The sequence below is a fragment of the Molossus molossus genome, unplaced genomic scaffold, assembly GCF_014108415.1.
Source record: "Molossus molossus isolate mMolMol1 unplaced genomic scaffold, mMolMol1.p scaffold_m16_p_18, whole genome shotgun sequence".
NCBI classification, from domain to species: domain Eukaryota; kingdom Metazoa; phylum Chordata; class Mammalia; order Chiroptera; family Molossidae; genus Molossus; species Molossus molossus.
In genome coordinates, this window is record NW_023425353.1 from 15,183,915 (window position 1) to 15,200,824 (window position 16,910).

Consider the following 16,910-nt stretch of genomic DNA (forward strand, 5'->3'; position numbering starts at 1 on the left):
GTGCTCAGTAAAGGTGTGTTTTTTATTTTTTCTCTATTGATTTTAGAGAGAGAGGAAGGGTGAGGGGGAGAGAGAGAGAAACATTGATGAGAAAGAACATCAATTGGCCCCCTCCTGCATGTCCCCCACTGAGGGTTGGGCCCACAACCTGGGGATGTGCCCTGACGGGAATCGAACCAGTGATCTCTTAGTGCATGGGTCGACACTCAACCACTGAGCCACACTGGCCAGGCAAGGAGGATTCCATTTTCAGAGCAAGTGGCTCAGGTGTTGGGCTCCACCAGCCACCTATTTTATGCATGTGTAGAAAGAAAGGCTGGATGGATATGTACCAAATGTTAATCCTCATCTTAATTGGGGAGGGGCAGTGAGGGGCTATAATGTCATCTTTGAGGGGTGTTGTTGATTGTTGTTTATTTTTGCACTTTCTAAATTGTCTATAATGAACAAGTATTAATTGTATGCTCTGAAGAAAATAAACTTTTTTGTGAGTTTAGGACTCATCCCATTTTACAGAAGAAGAAATGAAAGCCCCGAGGGGTTATACCATTTGCCCAAGGTCACAGGACAAGGACCGGGTGGCTGGGACAGACCCAAGTCTGCCATCCGATTCCCTGCGCCCTCTGGGAACTCAGGCCTCAGGACGCGACCACCTCCAGCTGTTGCCTAGTGGGGCCTCGGCTCTCCTTTTCCCACACCATGCCCTGGAAAATCACCCTAATCCTGCCAGCACCCCCATCTCCTGACCACTCCCCTGAGAGGGATCACTGCAGATTCCAGAAAAGTGGCCAGTGGAAAGAAATACATGTGACCCCCCACTCCAGCTCCACGGACTCGCAGCTTATTCATAAATAAAAGAACGCCCAGGCTATTTTGGGCATCTGTAATTTTCTACTTGAATAACCAGGGAAGTGGCTGCCTGCCCGCTTCTATGCCCTGCCCACGGCGCCTGCACGGGGGAAACACGATCTCCCCTGGCGTAAGGAGATCTGGGGCCAGGCCTCACTGCTGATTTCCTTGCCGTTGCCCCCCCTCCACGGGGGTCTGGAGAGGGAGAATCCGGGCCAGGATTGGATGCCAGGGACCAAGTGGTTCCTTCCAGGTGCAGGAGGCAAATCCCAGCTCTGCCACTGTGGGACCTTGGGCAAGTGACTCATCCTCTCTGAGCCTCAGTTTCTTCATCTGTAAAATGGGGATAATTACACCACCTCCGGGTTGGGTACAGGTGAGGGGCCTGGCTCTTGGGCTGCTGCTGCTGCTGCTATTTCCGGTATGCAGAGGGGCTGTTCTGGAACGAGCCCCATGTGGGATGCTCAGCTGTTCACAGGTTCTACTCTGACTGGTTCTGAACTCTTACATACGTCAATTCTTCCCTTAATTATTTTAAGCAAAATTATTTTTTGTATTTACCAAAGTAATCCATGATTGGTGTTAAAATTTTAGAAAAATGAAGAAAATTTCAAATCATGATAACTCTTAACTGCTACTATTTATTGAGTACCTACTCTGTCCCAGCCACATGACAGGTGCTAGCTCTCATTCTCTCAAGGCCGCACCTGTCGTAGATGAGGAAACTGGGCTCCGAGAGGTGACGTGGCCCATGTAGGTCACACTGCCCGTGAGCAGGGCAGAAATCAAACCAGGGTCTCAGTCTCCAGAGCCCACTGCACAGGTTTTCTAACGTGGTGTAACAAATTACCACCCTGTCAGCAGCTTCAAACACACACTTGGTCAGTTTCCGTGGGCGGGAGTCCAGGCCCGGTGTGGCTGGTCCTCCGCTCAGTTCACAGGGGCTGGCTGCTCAGGCCACGTTCCCATCCGGAGGCTCATCTGGGGAAGAATCTGCTCTGAGCTCTGTCAGGTTGTCAGCAGAATTCCTTTCCTGTGCTTGTAGGACAGAAGGTCGCAGATGTTTGCTGAGTGTTGGTTGGAGGCTGTCCTCAGGTCCTGGAGGCCACCCACAGTTCTAAAGGCTGCCAACAGTTCCTGGCCTCATGGGCTTCTCAGCATGGCTGCTCACTTCACCGAGTCAGCAAGGAGACTCTTGCTAGTGCATGCTGGCAGGACAGTCACACACACACAAACAAAAACATAGACAACCGTAATTATGAGAGTGACAAGCCATCACCTTTGCCATAGTCTATTGTTAGAATCAAGTCACAGACCCAACCCACACTCAGAGGGAGGGGATGCCACCAAGGGGTGGACAACAGGAGGCAGGGGCAGTTCAGGGTATTGCATGCTCCTCCCACCACAGCCAGCCCCTCATTTCTCCACCAGTTTCCTTACCCCACCTCCAGGAGAAACTCAGAGCTGGAAAAGGGAAGTTATTTTCATGCTGCAAACATCTGGTCATATCCTGGGCCAGGGGGAAGCAGAATTGGACAGGATAGAGAGCTCATCTCAGAAAACTTACCAGAAGGTTGGAAAGATGTATAAGCCAAGTGCTCTTTTGGTTGCAGGAGCCCTGAGTTAAGGGGGAAGAAAAAAAAATTTATCAATTCTTATAGCTTTACGTCTACGAATAATGGCTTCAGGCAAGGCTGGATCCAGGTTCTTTTGTTTTGTTTTTTGTTTTGTTTTGAGTTTTCAACATGGTTTATTTTGGCTTCTACTACAATGTCAAAAGCATTATTCCTGTCAATAAGGTAACTACTTAATAAATTAAAATCCTGGAGGGAAAATCTTATCAATGATGACAGCTACAGTTGTGGAGTGTTTATCATGTCCTGGTCACTGTGCTGAACACTTTTCAGTTATGTAATTTGGTCCTCACATCGGCCCTATTCATTCAGTGTTATTATCCTGTTTTGAATTTGCAAAGTGAAGTTTAGAAAGATCAAGTCATTTGCCCAAGGTCATAGAATAAATAGCAAGGCAGAGACTCAGGGCCAAGTCTGACATCAATTATACCTGAATGTACCATTACACTTGAATGCTTCCCTTTTACCACCAATGGGAATTTCTAGAAACTGTTATTACTTAATTTTTATCTCAAAAGCATACATTTCTCAGAAAGTTTAAATTTTTATGTTCTTTTTTTTTTTCATCCTCACCCGAGGACATTTTTCTATTTTTTGTTCAGATAGAGCGGGAGGGAGAGAGAGGAAGAGAGAGGGAGAGAGAGAAACATCGATGTGAAGGGACACATCGAGTGGCTGCCACCCGCACCACCAACCAGGGCCTGGGACAAACTGCAACCGAGGTACGTGCCCTTAGCGGGAACCGAACCCGGGTCTCTCTGTACCGCAGGCCGACGCTCCAACCGCTGAGCCAAACCGGCCAGGGCTAAATTTTTATGTTCTAAATAAATTCTGATTTCATGAGGAAAATTGTCAGTCTAAAATTGAAATCTTACCTAGAAATCAATTTTTAAATTTGCCCAAGTTAATTAAGGCAAATAGTAAATGAGCTGGATCCGGGATCTTAAATGAAATCTTTAAGACCTAGTCCCTCTCTTCCTCAGTGAGGACCATACTCTAGTGTAAGGGCTGCTCTATACCTTCCCTAACAAAGCCTGAAGCCAAATCCTTCAAAACCCTTAGAGGAGAGAGTTTGGAACTGAGTCCTGCCAAGTTAGGTATTTCAAAGGAATCAGCCAGTAATTGTACTGCTTGCTAAAACAAAATTTAACACTTTTCAGAAGAAGAAAACAGAATCCAGAGTATCTACAACATATTGCACACCACACAGAGTATACAATCACAATTTTCTAGACCTACAAAAAAACAACAACAACAACAAGAAAATGTGATCCTCAGTCAAGAAAAACAATGGCAGTACAAACTGACTCCAAGGTAGTCCAGAGGTCATGTTTAGCAGATGAAGATACTAAAGTACCTAACCCATGGTTTGGCACATTGTAGATGCCCAGTAAATGTCAGCTGCTCATCTCCATTCGAGCAAGGTAATCATTTGTCCCCCAACAGGTTTTGAAACCCAAAGATGAATAAAGGGAAACGCACCCAGTCTTCATACACTGTCTCAGTTGCTACTGTCTCACCATACATGACTCAGAGATGGGGCTAGGGAGCTGCCTTATGCAGTAATGAGAGTGACGAATCGTGACCCCACCACTAACTTACTCTGTGAGTCTCTCAATTCCTTGTGCTTCAGTTTTTCCATTTATTTAATGGGGAGGGTGAGCAGGTGACCTTAAAGGGCCCTTTGTCCCCAGGGTTCTGAGTCTGCCTAGTACAGGAACTGTTTTCAGCCAGAATATGCTATGAGCTGGGGCCTGGAAGAAACAATCCGAGAAGAAATTGGATCTACTTCTAATACCTTGGAGGAAATACGTGCTGGGGAAGTCTCTCTCCCAGGTATAATACGTGGTGCTGTGGGCAGAGCCTGAGCTCATTTTCCAAAGGAAACTTTCTTAAGAAATGTCTCCTAGCAACCAGCTCCACCAACAAACAACCTTCAGGGACCTCTGCAGAAACACAAAGGCTTTTTGTGGCTCCCTTCTTCAAAACCCCAGGTTGGAACTGCTTATCAGCCGAGACAATACTATGAAACACAGGGAGCAGATGCAGGGGCAGTTTGTGGGGCCCCAGGTGGGGCAGGGGATAGTGGGAGAATATCCACCCATAGCCTCAATCTCCTTCCCCTCTGTGAAATTACCAGCAGTCTAGTTTCAAGACTCAGAGCAAGGACTTCAGATCTGAGTTCAAGAACCAGCTCTATCTCTTACTAGCTGGGTAACCCTGGACAAGTTATTTAATCTCTCTGAACCACAGTTTCCCTATCTGTAAAGTGGGGATAATAATACATAGGATCCCCTTTACTGGTCCAGCAGACCCACCCCCATTGCGTGTCGGCTGCTAATAGCTGCACTCTTCTCTGAACAATTGCCTTTGCCTGATGGGAGGTGCTTCACCCAGAGACAGCTGGGAGATTGACCCTGTCTCCCTGTTATCCCTTCCCATTGTCCTGTAGCCAATGACTGAATGAAATAGAGGGATAAAAGCCCAGCCTCTTTGCCTCGAAATGGGACAGTGCCATGGTGTCATGTACTGTCCAGCACTCCCCATAGGATCGGCTGAGACTAGACTTCAGCTGAACCCACATCTCTGCTGAACTTCTCCTGCTCCATCCTGCTTCTCTCCCTGACTCCCTTATTGATTTCCCATGGAACCTCACCCGCAGTATATCACTTGCACAAAGTCCCCATTGCAGGCTCTTCTAGAAAATCCAAAGACTTAAGCGTACCTGAGTCTCAGGTCACTGTGAGGATCCAAAGAAAGAATGCACACAAAGCACCAGCCAGCGCCTGGCACACAGTATGTGCTCAATGCATGGACATCATTATCCTCCTCTTCATTATTATGATTGTAATCAAAGACAGTCCCGGGATTGGAGGGGCTTCTAATGTGGACAAGAGCTGGGGACAGTCTTGCATTTACACTGGCTAATACAGTTGAGACAGAGTTATCAGCTTTCTAAACTAAAATATTAACAAGTTATTTTTCCTGTTATAAAAACAATACAAATTCATTACCAAAAAGAAAGCCCTCAGGAAATTTAAAGAATTACAAAAATGAATTAATGACTAGATGAATGAATAAAATTCCCCACCACTTGAACATAATCACTGAGGACAGCTTCATTCATATCCTTTCTAACATTTTCCACATAAATTGACATGATATATAGAGACACACATATACACATATCTCTTCAAGCTAACATATATATTATTTATATATGTCATAGTGTATGTGTGTATGTAACACTAAATCTAGAGCAAAACACTGCATATGTAATACACATAACCAATTTTGTTTCCAAAAAATAGAACCACAAATACTATCCTATAACCTGTTTTTTTCCTGCTTAGTTTTCATATATAGCTGGTAGGCATTTTTTGTGTTAGTAAACACAAGCATCCATTTTAACCACAGGTCACTATATTTTATGGTGATAGTTTATTTAACCAATTCCCTATCTCTGGACATTTACCTTATTCCCAATCTTTTTATTATTATGAACAGTGCTGGTTAATGCACATCTCTGACCACATGTCTTTGTGCATATGTTCAGTTATTTCCTGTAGACACATTTCTAGAGGTGGAATAGCATAGACCTTAGAATGCCCACGTTTCCTGCAAGCTGATGGCACTATCAACACTCCCTGCACGAGTGACCTGTGTGTCCTTTTCCCCACACTAGTATCCAACACTCCAACCCTAGGTATCACTTTTAAAATTTTTGCCAATCTGATAGGTAAAAAATAATACTCCATTGTTGCTTGACTGTGAATTTCTTTGGTTTCTGGGGAGGCCAAGCATCTTTTCTTACGTTTGTGGGCTGTTTGGATTTCACCTGCTGGAACCTGCCACTGCCCAGTCCTTGGCAAGGGCCTCTGGGTGTCTCCTCCTTCCCCTTCCCCTCCCCCACCCCGAGCCACAGGCTGTGGCTCCCCTGGAGTGTTATTTCATAAGCAGCAAAGCCCTGCTTCCTACCAGACTGGCCTCCCAGGGGGGAAAGCTTTGGCCCTCCCACCCCAGCAGCCAGTCCGAGCTGGGATCAGTGGGGATCCAGCTCCTTGGCCTCCAGGAGCCCCCTGGCTGAGTCTCTCTCCTGGCCCTGTCCACATCCCTACATCACAGGAACTTTAGAAACCAGAGCTGCTCAAATAAAAAACCTGTTTTCTCCAAAAGTCCAAACCCACCAACAAATACATTCCAGGGATGACTGTTAACAGACTTAAGGAGTCTTTTCAGAAGAACATACTAGAACATTCTTTTGAAGTTCAGTGCTCCTGGGAGGTTTTAAATGACAGTGTGCATAAGGGAAGATCCATCATGGTTGAAAATACCCCGCCATTGACCCAGGGATGATTCTACTGGTAAGAGCTGCCCCTCTGGATGGACGTGCTTGCCATGTACAGAAAGATCTGTAACTACTGTACTCACTGAAACATCACTCACAGTAGCAAAACAAATGGTTAACAACCTACGTGTCCATCAGTGAGGACCTGCAAGATCAGTCATGAAAGACCTTCGCCAGGAAACACCGAGCGAGTGGGAGACAGAGCTGCGGATCTGAATGTTCACGCGTGGGAAAGTGCCCTCCAGAGCCCTTAAAGTGACGGGAGCAAGTTAAAGAACAATGCATGTAGTGGGATCCCTTTTGTGCTTTTCAAAAGGATAGGTTGGAATTGTTCTAGGTGTTTGTGGAAGTGGAGACACATCTTCGGTGGGGGCATGGGAGGGGTAAAGTATTTGGAGATTTTTAGGTCAAACTTTATATCCTCCTTGTTTAAATTATTACCATAAATATGCTTTACCGTTATATAATAAAGAAACATAAAAGTTTAAAAGTGAGCCTATAACCCATAATAATAACTGTGATAACAGTGTAGCTACTAAGTAGTTTATTGAATGCCAAGTATGTGCCAGGCCCTGGGTATGCTGTCTTCTAATCTTAAAATCATTTTGTGCACGAGGAAACAGGGTCTTAGGTTACGAGACTCGTAGAGGCCACGTCTGGTTTCAGAGCCCTGGCTCTTTCCACAAGGTGTGGTTCTGGTGCCCCAAATGAGAGCTGGCCGAGTGCGGGCCTTGTCAGGACCTCCACCAGTGGGTGGTTTCCCGCGGGGGCAGCTGCTCTCCCCTGTGGCCTCAGCTTTTCTCCTCCTGACCCGACTCCTGAGAGGTGCCCTGCCCAACACAAGTTACTTACGTTAATTACAATCAACTGAAACTATGAAACTCTGGTTCCATGGTAGCATCAGCCTTATTTCAAGTGCTAAGTGTTCGCATGGAGCCAATAGCTACCGTGTTGTGATCACAAATATCGAACATTTCTATCATTGTAGGACATTCTGTCAGATAGCACTGCCTTATCACAGCTTTAAGGCCAGGCAGAAGGCCTCAAGCTTGCTCTTCCACTCATGGGGTGAGCTGAGCAAGTTATGCAACCTTTCTGGGCATCAGTGTTCTCATCTGTAAAATGGGATCACAATATAGCTACCTCACTGGGCTGTTGCAAGGATTCATTGAGATTGTATCTTTTGCACGGTGAGCCCAATGCTTCTCACATGAGCCACTTAAAGGGTAGCAAGGAGGGTAGGACTTTTGCAGTCAGACGATTTCATGTCCGTGGGCAGGTCACCTCACTACTCTGAGCCCCGCCTCCTGGTCCATAAAATGGGGTAAATTTCACCTACCCTGAAAGGCTGCTGTAAGCTTAAGAGCATAGAGTCAGCACTTGGGGAGGGTCAAGTTCCTCTCCCCTTCCTTGAGAAGGGGTTTCCTCTGCCAGGTAAACTGCTCTCACAAGCCCCAGGTTGTGTTATTTTGGAGGCTGAGTCTTCTTTGGTTGATGGCTCAGCTGGTTGGAGTGTTGTCCCGTACACTGAAAGGAGGCGGGTCCAACCCCAGTGGGGGCACGTGCAGGAGGCAGCCAATCAATGTTTCTCTCTCACATCTCTCTCCCCCTTCCTCTCTCTCTAAAAAAAAAAGGTCAATAAAAACATATCCTCGAGTGAGGATTAAAAAGGAAGAAACAGAACATCAACAGTACCCCAAAGCCCCCGTGTGCCTTTCCCATCCACTATTGCCCCCCACAAAAGTAACCGCTATCTTGTTCTAATACCATAGATTAGTTTCTAGTAGACAAGCTTAAAGATTCACAACACCCAGGAACAGACGATAGATACACAGAACAGGCTGCCAGCCGCCAGAGAGGAGGGGGTGGGGGCTGGGTGAAAAAATATGAAGGGATTAAGGAAAAAACAACAACAAAAAAACCCTCATAAAACAACCTCATAGACACAGACAACTGTACGGTGATGGCCAGAGAGAAAGGGTTGGGGAGAGGTGGAAGGGGGGGGGGGGGACAAGTGATGGTAGAAGGAGACTTGGCTTTGGGTGGTGAGTGAGGGACGCCATGTGCAGATGATGTATTTTATTAACCAGTGTCACCCCAATAAATTCCATTTAAAAATAAGATCCATAGCACCCAAAGTTAGTGAGGTGTAGACAATCCAGTAATCTCAGATACTGATGTGACGTGATATGGCCATTCTGGGGAGCAATTTGGCTGCATCTACTAACATTTAAAACGTGCAGGGTGGGCCAAAGCAGATGTACAGTTGTGAGTGCACGAAACACAGTTTATTCTTGTATTGTTCTTTATTTATTAATTATTGTATTAATTATTTGTATTGCAGCTGTAACCCTACTTTTCCCCGCCCCTGTGCACCCCTTGCCCAGCATCTCCACGTCACAGTGTCTGCCCTAGGGAGACGCCCACACCCACGCACAGAGGCACGCAGGCAGGCTTGGCGCAGAATGATGTGTGATGGTCACACACTGGATGCAACCTAAATGCGTAACTAAAGGGGAGTGGTTTCGGAGACCACAGGCATCGTGCTGAGTTACACGCGGCTGATCACGGAGTAAAGTGGGTCTCCAGTGTGGACACGGAAATATCTAGAGACACACCGCCCAGTTTAACAAGCCACAGGAAAGGGACCGAACACTCACAGCACCAAAGACAGTGACAACTCTGGGGAAGGGGGCTTGGAGAGAGAGGAAGAGAGAAGGGCCCTTAGAGCAAAGGCCCCTTTTGTTGTTTTTTTTATCCTCACCTGAGGACACTTCCTACATCCATCTTCAGACAGAGCAGGAGAGAGGGTAAGAGAGAGAGAGAAACATCAATGTGAAAGGGACAAATCGAGTGGCCACCACCCACACAACCCCAACCGGGGCTGGGGACAAACCGCAACCGAAGTACATGCCCTCAGTGGGAACCAAACCCGGGACTCTCCGGTCCACAGGCCGACGCTCCAACCGCCAAGCCAATCCGGCCAGGGCGCCACTTTTTTTTATTTATCCTCACCTGAGGATAGTTTTCCACTTATCTTCAGATAGAGTGGGAGGGAGAGAGAGAGAAACATCGATGTGATTGATTGGTTGCCTCCCACACAACCCCAACCAGGGCCGGGGAACGAACCGCAACCGAGGTACGTGCCCTTGACAGGAATCGAACCCGTGACTCTTTGGTCCACGAGCCCATGCTCTAACCACTGTGCAAACTGGCCAGAGCGAAAAGGCTTCTTTTAAATGTATATGCAGTTGGGTTGTTCCAAATGTTTAAAATAGCAATGGATTTATATATTACTTGTGCAGAGTATTTTACAAGCTATTAAGGAGAATTAAACAGCCCACCTACCAAGTCCAGGTGAGGAGAAGCGACCATTTCCCCCTGGGGGTGGCTCCCCGCCCAATGCCTCAGGGGTTCCAGGACAGTGTTCTGGGCTTCTGAGGCCTGAGGGCCAGAATGAATGGAACAGTGAGGGGACCCTGGGCCCGGGATCATGAAGGCTGCCCTTGAAGTGCCCTCTTCACCGCACCCCGGCTGAGAACCCAACACCACTGTGATGTAAGTGGACCCCTGGAAAGGAACAAGTCCCAGGGTTTGGCGCCTTCTCCAAGTAGTGCCCCCACACTTTAAAGAAAGGATTTGGGGATTTTTTTATAATACATTTTTATTGATTTTAGAGAGAGAAGAAGGGATGGGGGATCGAACCCCAAACCTGGGCATGTGCCCCAACCGGGAATCCAACCAACAACCCTTCAGTACACAGGAAGGTGCTCAACCAACTGAGCCACACTGGCCAGGGCAAGGATTTTGGGGTTTGAGTCTCTCTGTCCCCCAGGATAAAAGAGAGGGAGGCAGCCGTTGTCCTGACAAAACACAGTGGCTTTGCAAGAATCAGGAGCTGAGGCGGAGGCTCAAGGACAGCCTGTGATGACAGCCAGTGGCAGTGGCTCAAGAATGGGGAGCAGAAGAGCTGGGCAGCAGCCAAGGTCCACATCAGAAGGATTCTGCCTTTAAGAATTAGCTTGGCAGGGATGCTGGCCCCCACTCCATGGAGAAAGGTTCCTTAACCTCTCTGAGCCTCAGTTTCCTTTTCAGCAAAATAGGGTGCAGGTTCTTGCTACCCACATGTACATACACATGTAAGCACATGTATACATACACATGTACCCCGTTTATAAATGTAGTATTCTTTTCTCCCACCTTCTAAGTTTTCCTGGCTGGGCTAATAACCAAACTAACAGAGACAGATTAACAGGAGAAAATCAAAATTTAATACATGTGCCTATTAAAGTCACATAGACGTGTAAATCCATAAAAATTCCCAGGGACAGTGAGTGAAGCCACATGGGTTATCGAGGGCATTTTGGGCAAAGGAAAGAATGAGGGGAGGACGGGGCATTGGATTTCAGAAGTAAGAGTGGCCGATTTACTGGTAGTGAGGTTCCGAGTCAGTCTTATCACACTGCCCAGCTATGGGACATGCGCAATAAATGTTTGCTATAATTATTATGTTGGTTTTCCTTTACTAAGCACCTATGTGCCAGCAACTATGCTATACATTGAAGACATCTCTAAATAAGTCACAGACCCTGTCCTCACAGTGTTTACAGTTTAATGGGGGGAGGGGGTGAAGAAAGACACACCACTAATCCACAGCATTGTGCACAGAAGTGACCTCAATGTGTCACACACAAAAATCTATGTTGTGAAGATATCAAAAACACAACACATAAACTGATACACTCGCTGTTGACAGTGTCCACTACAGCCAAACATTCACCTACCTTGTGACCCAGCAATTCCCGGCTAGGTATTTGCCCAACAGAAACCACACTGTTGTTTACCCCAAAATTCATAGAAGGTGTTCATAACAGCTGTATTAGTCATAGCCTAAACTGGAAACCACCCAAGTGTCCGTGCATAGGAGGACAGACAACCACGCTGTGATGTAGCTGTGGGGTGGAATACTACTCAGCCATAAAGAGATGAATTGCTGATACAGGTAACAACATTGATGAATCTCAAACATGCTGTGAGTGAAGGAAGCCAGATGGCTGAAGAGTAAATTTTATGATCCCATTTACATGAAGTGTTAGAACAAGAGACAAATCTATGATGACAGGAGTTGGAACATTGCCCACTCTGGGAGAAGGTGGGCATACACCCAGGAAGGGCACAAGGGAGCCTTCTGGGGTGCTGGGAATGCTTTATATGTTAACCTTGGAGGTGACTGTGTGGGCGAACACATATGGAAAACTTCATAGAGCTGTGCACTTGAGATTAGTGCACTTTATGGATTGTACTATACCTCAATTTGTAAAGTGTTTATAAACAGACAAAGCAAAGTCCCATAAGTGTTAGGTGGTGCGCGCATCCTGTGGGGAAGACTATGGAGTGTGTGTGATGGGTCCGTGGTCTCCTTGACGCTTCTCAATTGGAGAATCAGCCTCCAGGAGAATCAGCGGAGCACAGCGCAGGAGAGGAGACTTTGGGCATAAACTCACGGAAGGTCACCACAGTCCAACCTCAAGAAAATTTTCTCAACAATCAGGGCATGAAAAGGAAGCAGGTGGTGGCCACAGGAAGGACAGGAGAAATGCAAATGTCTTTGGCTTCAGTCAACATTGGGTTGTGCTCAGCCATAGCTGGGTCTTGTACAATATACAGTAGTATCTCCTCTGGTATAGTATTGTGTGTGCTAACTCTCGCTATCCAAAATTATATCTTCCAATCCCTAAACACTGTAAACAAATAAGGATTGGCTGTATTTCCCAGCACAGTCCTTAGAAAAGACTATCAGTTACCAGTAATACGTCAGCAAGGATCCAGGTGGCTTTTCAGACTAGCTTTGCCTTCACAAGGGGCAGCACCCAGGTGAGGGTTCTCTGGCTCACGGAGCTCGTCATCAAAGACAGAGAGGCCTCTGCCTTGGTCACTGAGGTTTCACTGGACATAAGTTGGCCTGATTTTCCAGCAAGTCTTTCATGTAAGGGGGGTTGGCAGGCACGCAAGGGACAATCCTTTGAACTCCCGTTCTGGGAGCTGCTCCTTACGCAATTCTGGCTTTGTGATGCTAATACTGCCCTTGGGACCCAGCCCCACTTCCCAGGTCTGTGTGGGGAGATGTGAGAAGAAGCTGGGAGCCCCTTGGAGCAGATCCTTTTTCTATGTCCTTTCACAGATGAAGTTACTGGTCCTCTCAATCCCTTTGTTAAAAACCACAAAAGAGGCTTGGCCAAATCCCAAAAAACACCCTCCCTCTTCGCTGGCCTCCTTGGTGGCAGAGCTCAGAATGGAGCACCCCGGGAAAACGTCAGGACCCCAGGCCTTTCTATCCACCCTGAATTATCCCAGGAGAGGCAGCAGGGGGCCTCCCCCCTTTCTTACTCTATAGAATTAGCCGCTTTCCCTGTATAGCCCAGAGCTCCCGGGTGGGTGCCTTCATTCATGCACTTGCTCCATTCATTCTTTCAAGAAATTGTTATCGGGCATCCAGTCCAAGCCCAGCTCTGGACTAGGCCCTAGGAGACAGCTGTGAACAGGCAAGTACAGTCTAGTTGAGGACCTGGGGCTCAAACAATCGTAATTCAGTGGTGAATATTAACATATGGGAAGTCTGGGGACCGCCTTGAGGAAGTGGCATTTCGGCCTAGCCTGCGGGATGAGCATCCTGGGCGGACGAAAGGACGTGTGCGTAACAGGAAGTGAGAGACGGCATGACTTTCAGGAACCCAGTAGTTCTTAGCGACTGGAGTATGGGAGGTGAGGAAACGGAACCCCATTTCCTCGGTGACCTTCCCTTATGTGACTGCCTCTGCGTCTACCTCCATTCCAGCCACCTTGGCCACCTTGCTGTTCCCTATGGCGTGCTCCAGCCTCAGGACCCTTGATCTAACTGTTCCCTCTGTCTGTGACACTTCCCCCCAAGCTCATGTTTGGCCAACTCCCCCCACTTCCTTCAAGGTTTGTGCTCACCTCTCACCTTCTGAATGGGACCCTCTGAGCAGCCCTGCATTGCCACGTACTGCCCACACTGCCCTCGCCACCCGCCCTCCTCTACTTCCCTTTGTCCTGCAGTGTCTATCACCTTCTGCCACACCATCCACTTCACTTGTTCCTTACTGGCTATCTCTCCCACTGGGAGGTCAGCTCCACAAGGCCAAGGGCCTTTGTTTTCTTCACTGAGGCATCCTGAGCCCTTGAACATTGGAAGGAACAAATAGATGGGATTTGAGAGGCTGGCTGGGAGGGCCCGGGTTGCAGAGGCCTTAAAGGCCAAGGGAAGGCGTGTGAGTTTGATTCCAAGTGCAACGGGAAGGCACTGAAGGGTTCTGAGTGGGGCAGGGTCAGAGTCGGAGTTACATTTTAAAGGCTTGCTCTGGAGCCTGTGTGGACCACAGCTCGAAGGAGAACAAGCTACTGCAGGCATCCAGGCGGATGGCGGCGGGGCCAGGGTAGAGGCATCGGGAGGGGTGGATGGATTGAAGAGATCCCAGGAGGTGATCCCATCATGCCTCAGTGACCAGAGGACTGTGAGGTTTCAGGAAGACAGGGCAAGGTAGACCCCCAGGTTCCTGTATGAGTGACAGGGCCATATGCCACTTGCCAAGATGGAGCTACAGGGGAGGGACAGGTTGGAGGCTAGAGTGGTCAAGAGTTCTGTTTGGGCCACATTAGAATTTCAGGTGGAGATGTCAAGTAGCCCAGTGGACAATGTTTAAGCTCAAAGCGAAAGTCTGGATTGGAAATACACCTTTGGGGATCTTTGGCTTAGAGTTGTTTTTAAAGTCATGAGTGTAGAGGGAGAAAAGAAGTCCAAGAACTGACCTTTAGAACCAAACCCTGGAGCCTTCTAAGTTGACCCTTAAAGGATGAGGAGTTTGCCAGGAAGGTGGGGAGAAGGCGGGCCAGGAAGAAGGAACTGCGTGGATAACTCCCCAAAATAAAAAAAGACATGAAGCTCAGTACTCTTCGAGATCATCAAAAAATTGTCGAGGTCACCAAAACCAAACCATCTGAGACAAGAGGAGCCTAATTTATATATAATAATATATATAAATTAGTACATTAATTGTAACAAATGTGTCATACTACATACATGTACAACTACATACAAGTAAAATATTAATAACAGAGAAACTGGGTGTGAGGTACAAGAAACTCTGTATTATCATCTCAATTTTTTCTCAAATCTAAAACTGTTCTAAAAATAATCTATTTTTTTAAAAACAGCCTGAGTCTCTGTCTGCCCTGGCCGGTTTGGCTCAGCGGTTAGAGAGTCAGCCCGAGGTCCAGAGAGACCCGGGTTCGGTTTCCGCTAAGGGCACGTACCTCGGTTGCAGTCTGTCCCCGGCCCCGGTTAGGGTTGTGCGGGAGGTGGCCACTCGATGTGTCCCTTTCACATTGATGTTTCTCTCTCTCTCTCTCTCTCTCTCTCTCTCCCCCTCCCACTCTATCTGAACAACAATGAAAAAATATCCTCGGGTGAGAATAAAAAATAAAATAAATAAATAAAAATAAAGACAGCCTGAGTCTCATAAATGGCCCTCAACACACACACACACACACACACACACACTCTCTCTCTCTCTCTCTCTCTCTCTCTCTCCAAGGACATAGTAATTTGTTTCTCTGGAGAGTATTTTGCCCCTGACCAGTCCTTTCTTAGTCAAAAGGCTCAGGGACACTATGAAAATGTTCTCACTCCTCCCTGCCAAGGAACAGAGGCCTCACCTCCACCTACTTTCTTTCTGTTCACAGAAAGAATACTATCCTCAGGCCATATTTCATAATGAAAATGAGAAGCAGAGACTAAATGGCTCAGGTAAGTCAGATCCACCTAGAATTCCTGGGGGAGGGGCTGCGACCTGAGTTAATCCTTTCGGAGTGCTCTGTAAATGCTCGCTCCTTAGCTGCAATTCTCCTGAACCCCCGCCTTGTTCAGTAGCTGGCTTGGGAAACCTGCAGCAAAAGCTTTGGTGCCACCTGGGTTCAAATTCCAATTCCAGACCTGGCCAGTTTGGCTCAGCGGTTGGAGTGTTGGCCTGCAGACCAGAGAGTCCTGGGATGGGTTCCCGCTAGGGGCACATTCCAAAAAAAATAATACTAATAAAATTCCAATTCCACAACTAACTAGTTATGGGATCTTGAGCAACTCACTTTAGCCTTATTTTCCCCATTTCTAAAAGGGACTTAACCACACTTGATCAAAGAGTGGATAAAATGAGATGAATGGTAAACTGAATATAATTTCATCCTCTGAAGAATGAATATGAGATAGTGAGTGCCACATGTCTGGCATCGTGCCTGGCACACATGGTGGCTGGTTGTTGATGAGAGACATGTTCAGTCTAGCCAATCGGTGAGGTCCCTGAAGATCAAAGTGTGTCACTTAGGTTCCTGGGACCCAGGGTGGTGACGGAGGACGAGAGAAGTACAGGGATCTCTGAATCAGAACAGAAGCTGTGCAGTGGCCAAGGGCCAGCCAGAGAGGGCTTGGCTGGCAGTTGGCCCAAGAGACACCAAGGCTGGAGAGGATACAGAAGCAGATGGAGGTGATACTGTGTGGCGGAGGCCCCAACAGCCAGCTCAAGATTCCCCAGCCCGCACAAGTACAGCCTTAACAGATGCCATCCAGTACCCTGGACAGCTCCAGGGGGGGCTGTAGATTTGCGAGGCACTAGTTTTGTGGGTGAAGACTGGATTGGGTCTTGGCTTCTCCAACTAGCTGTGTGAGCATGAACAAGTCACCTCACCTCCCTGAGTCTCAATGATCTCATCTCTAAACTAGAGATAAATATACCCTTCAGCACTTTTGTAGCAAGTCCATGAGCAAGGCCCATGTCTATGTCCGACCACTCGAGTTTGTATCCCAGCTCCATACTGTGTGATCTCAGAGAAATTGTTTAACTTCTATGAGCCTCAGTGTGCTCATCTGCAAAATTGGAAGACTAATAGATGCTAATTCATAGGATTGTGAAGATGAAACAAAATAGGACATAAAGCTCACAGTAAACATTAGTATTTTGTTTTAGAAGAGACTTAGCACAGCACCAGACACAAGAGTAGAAAATCAAAAT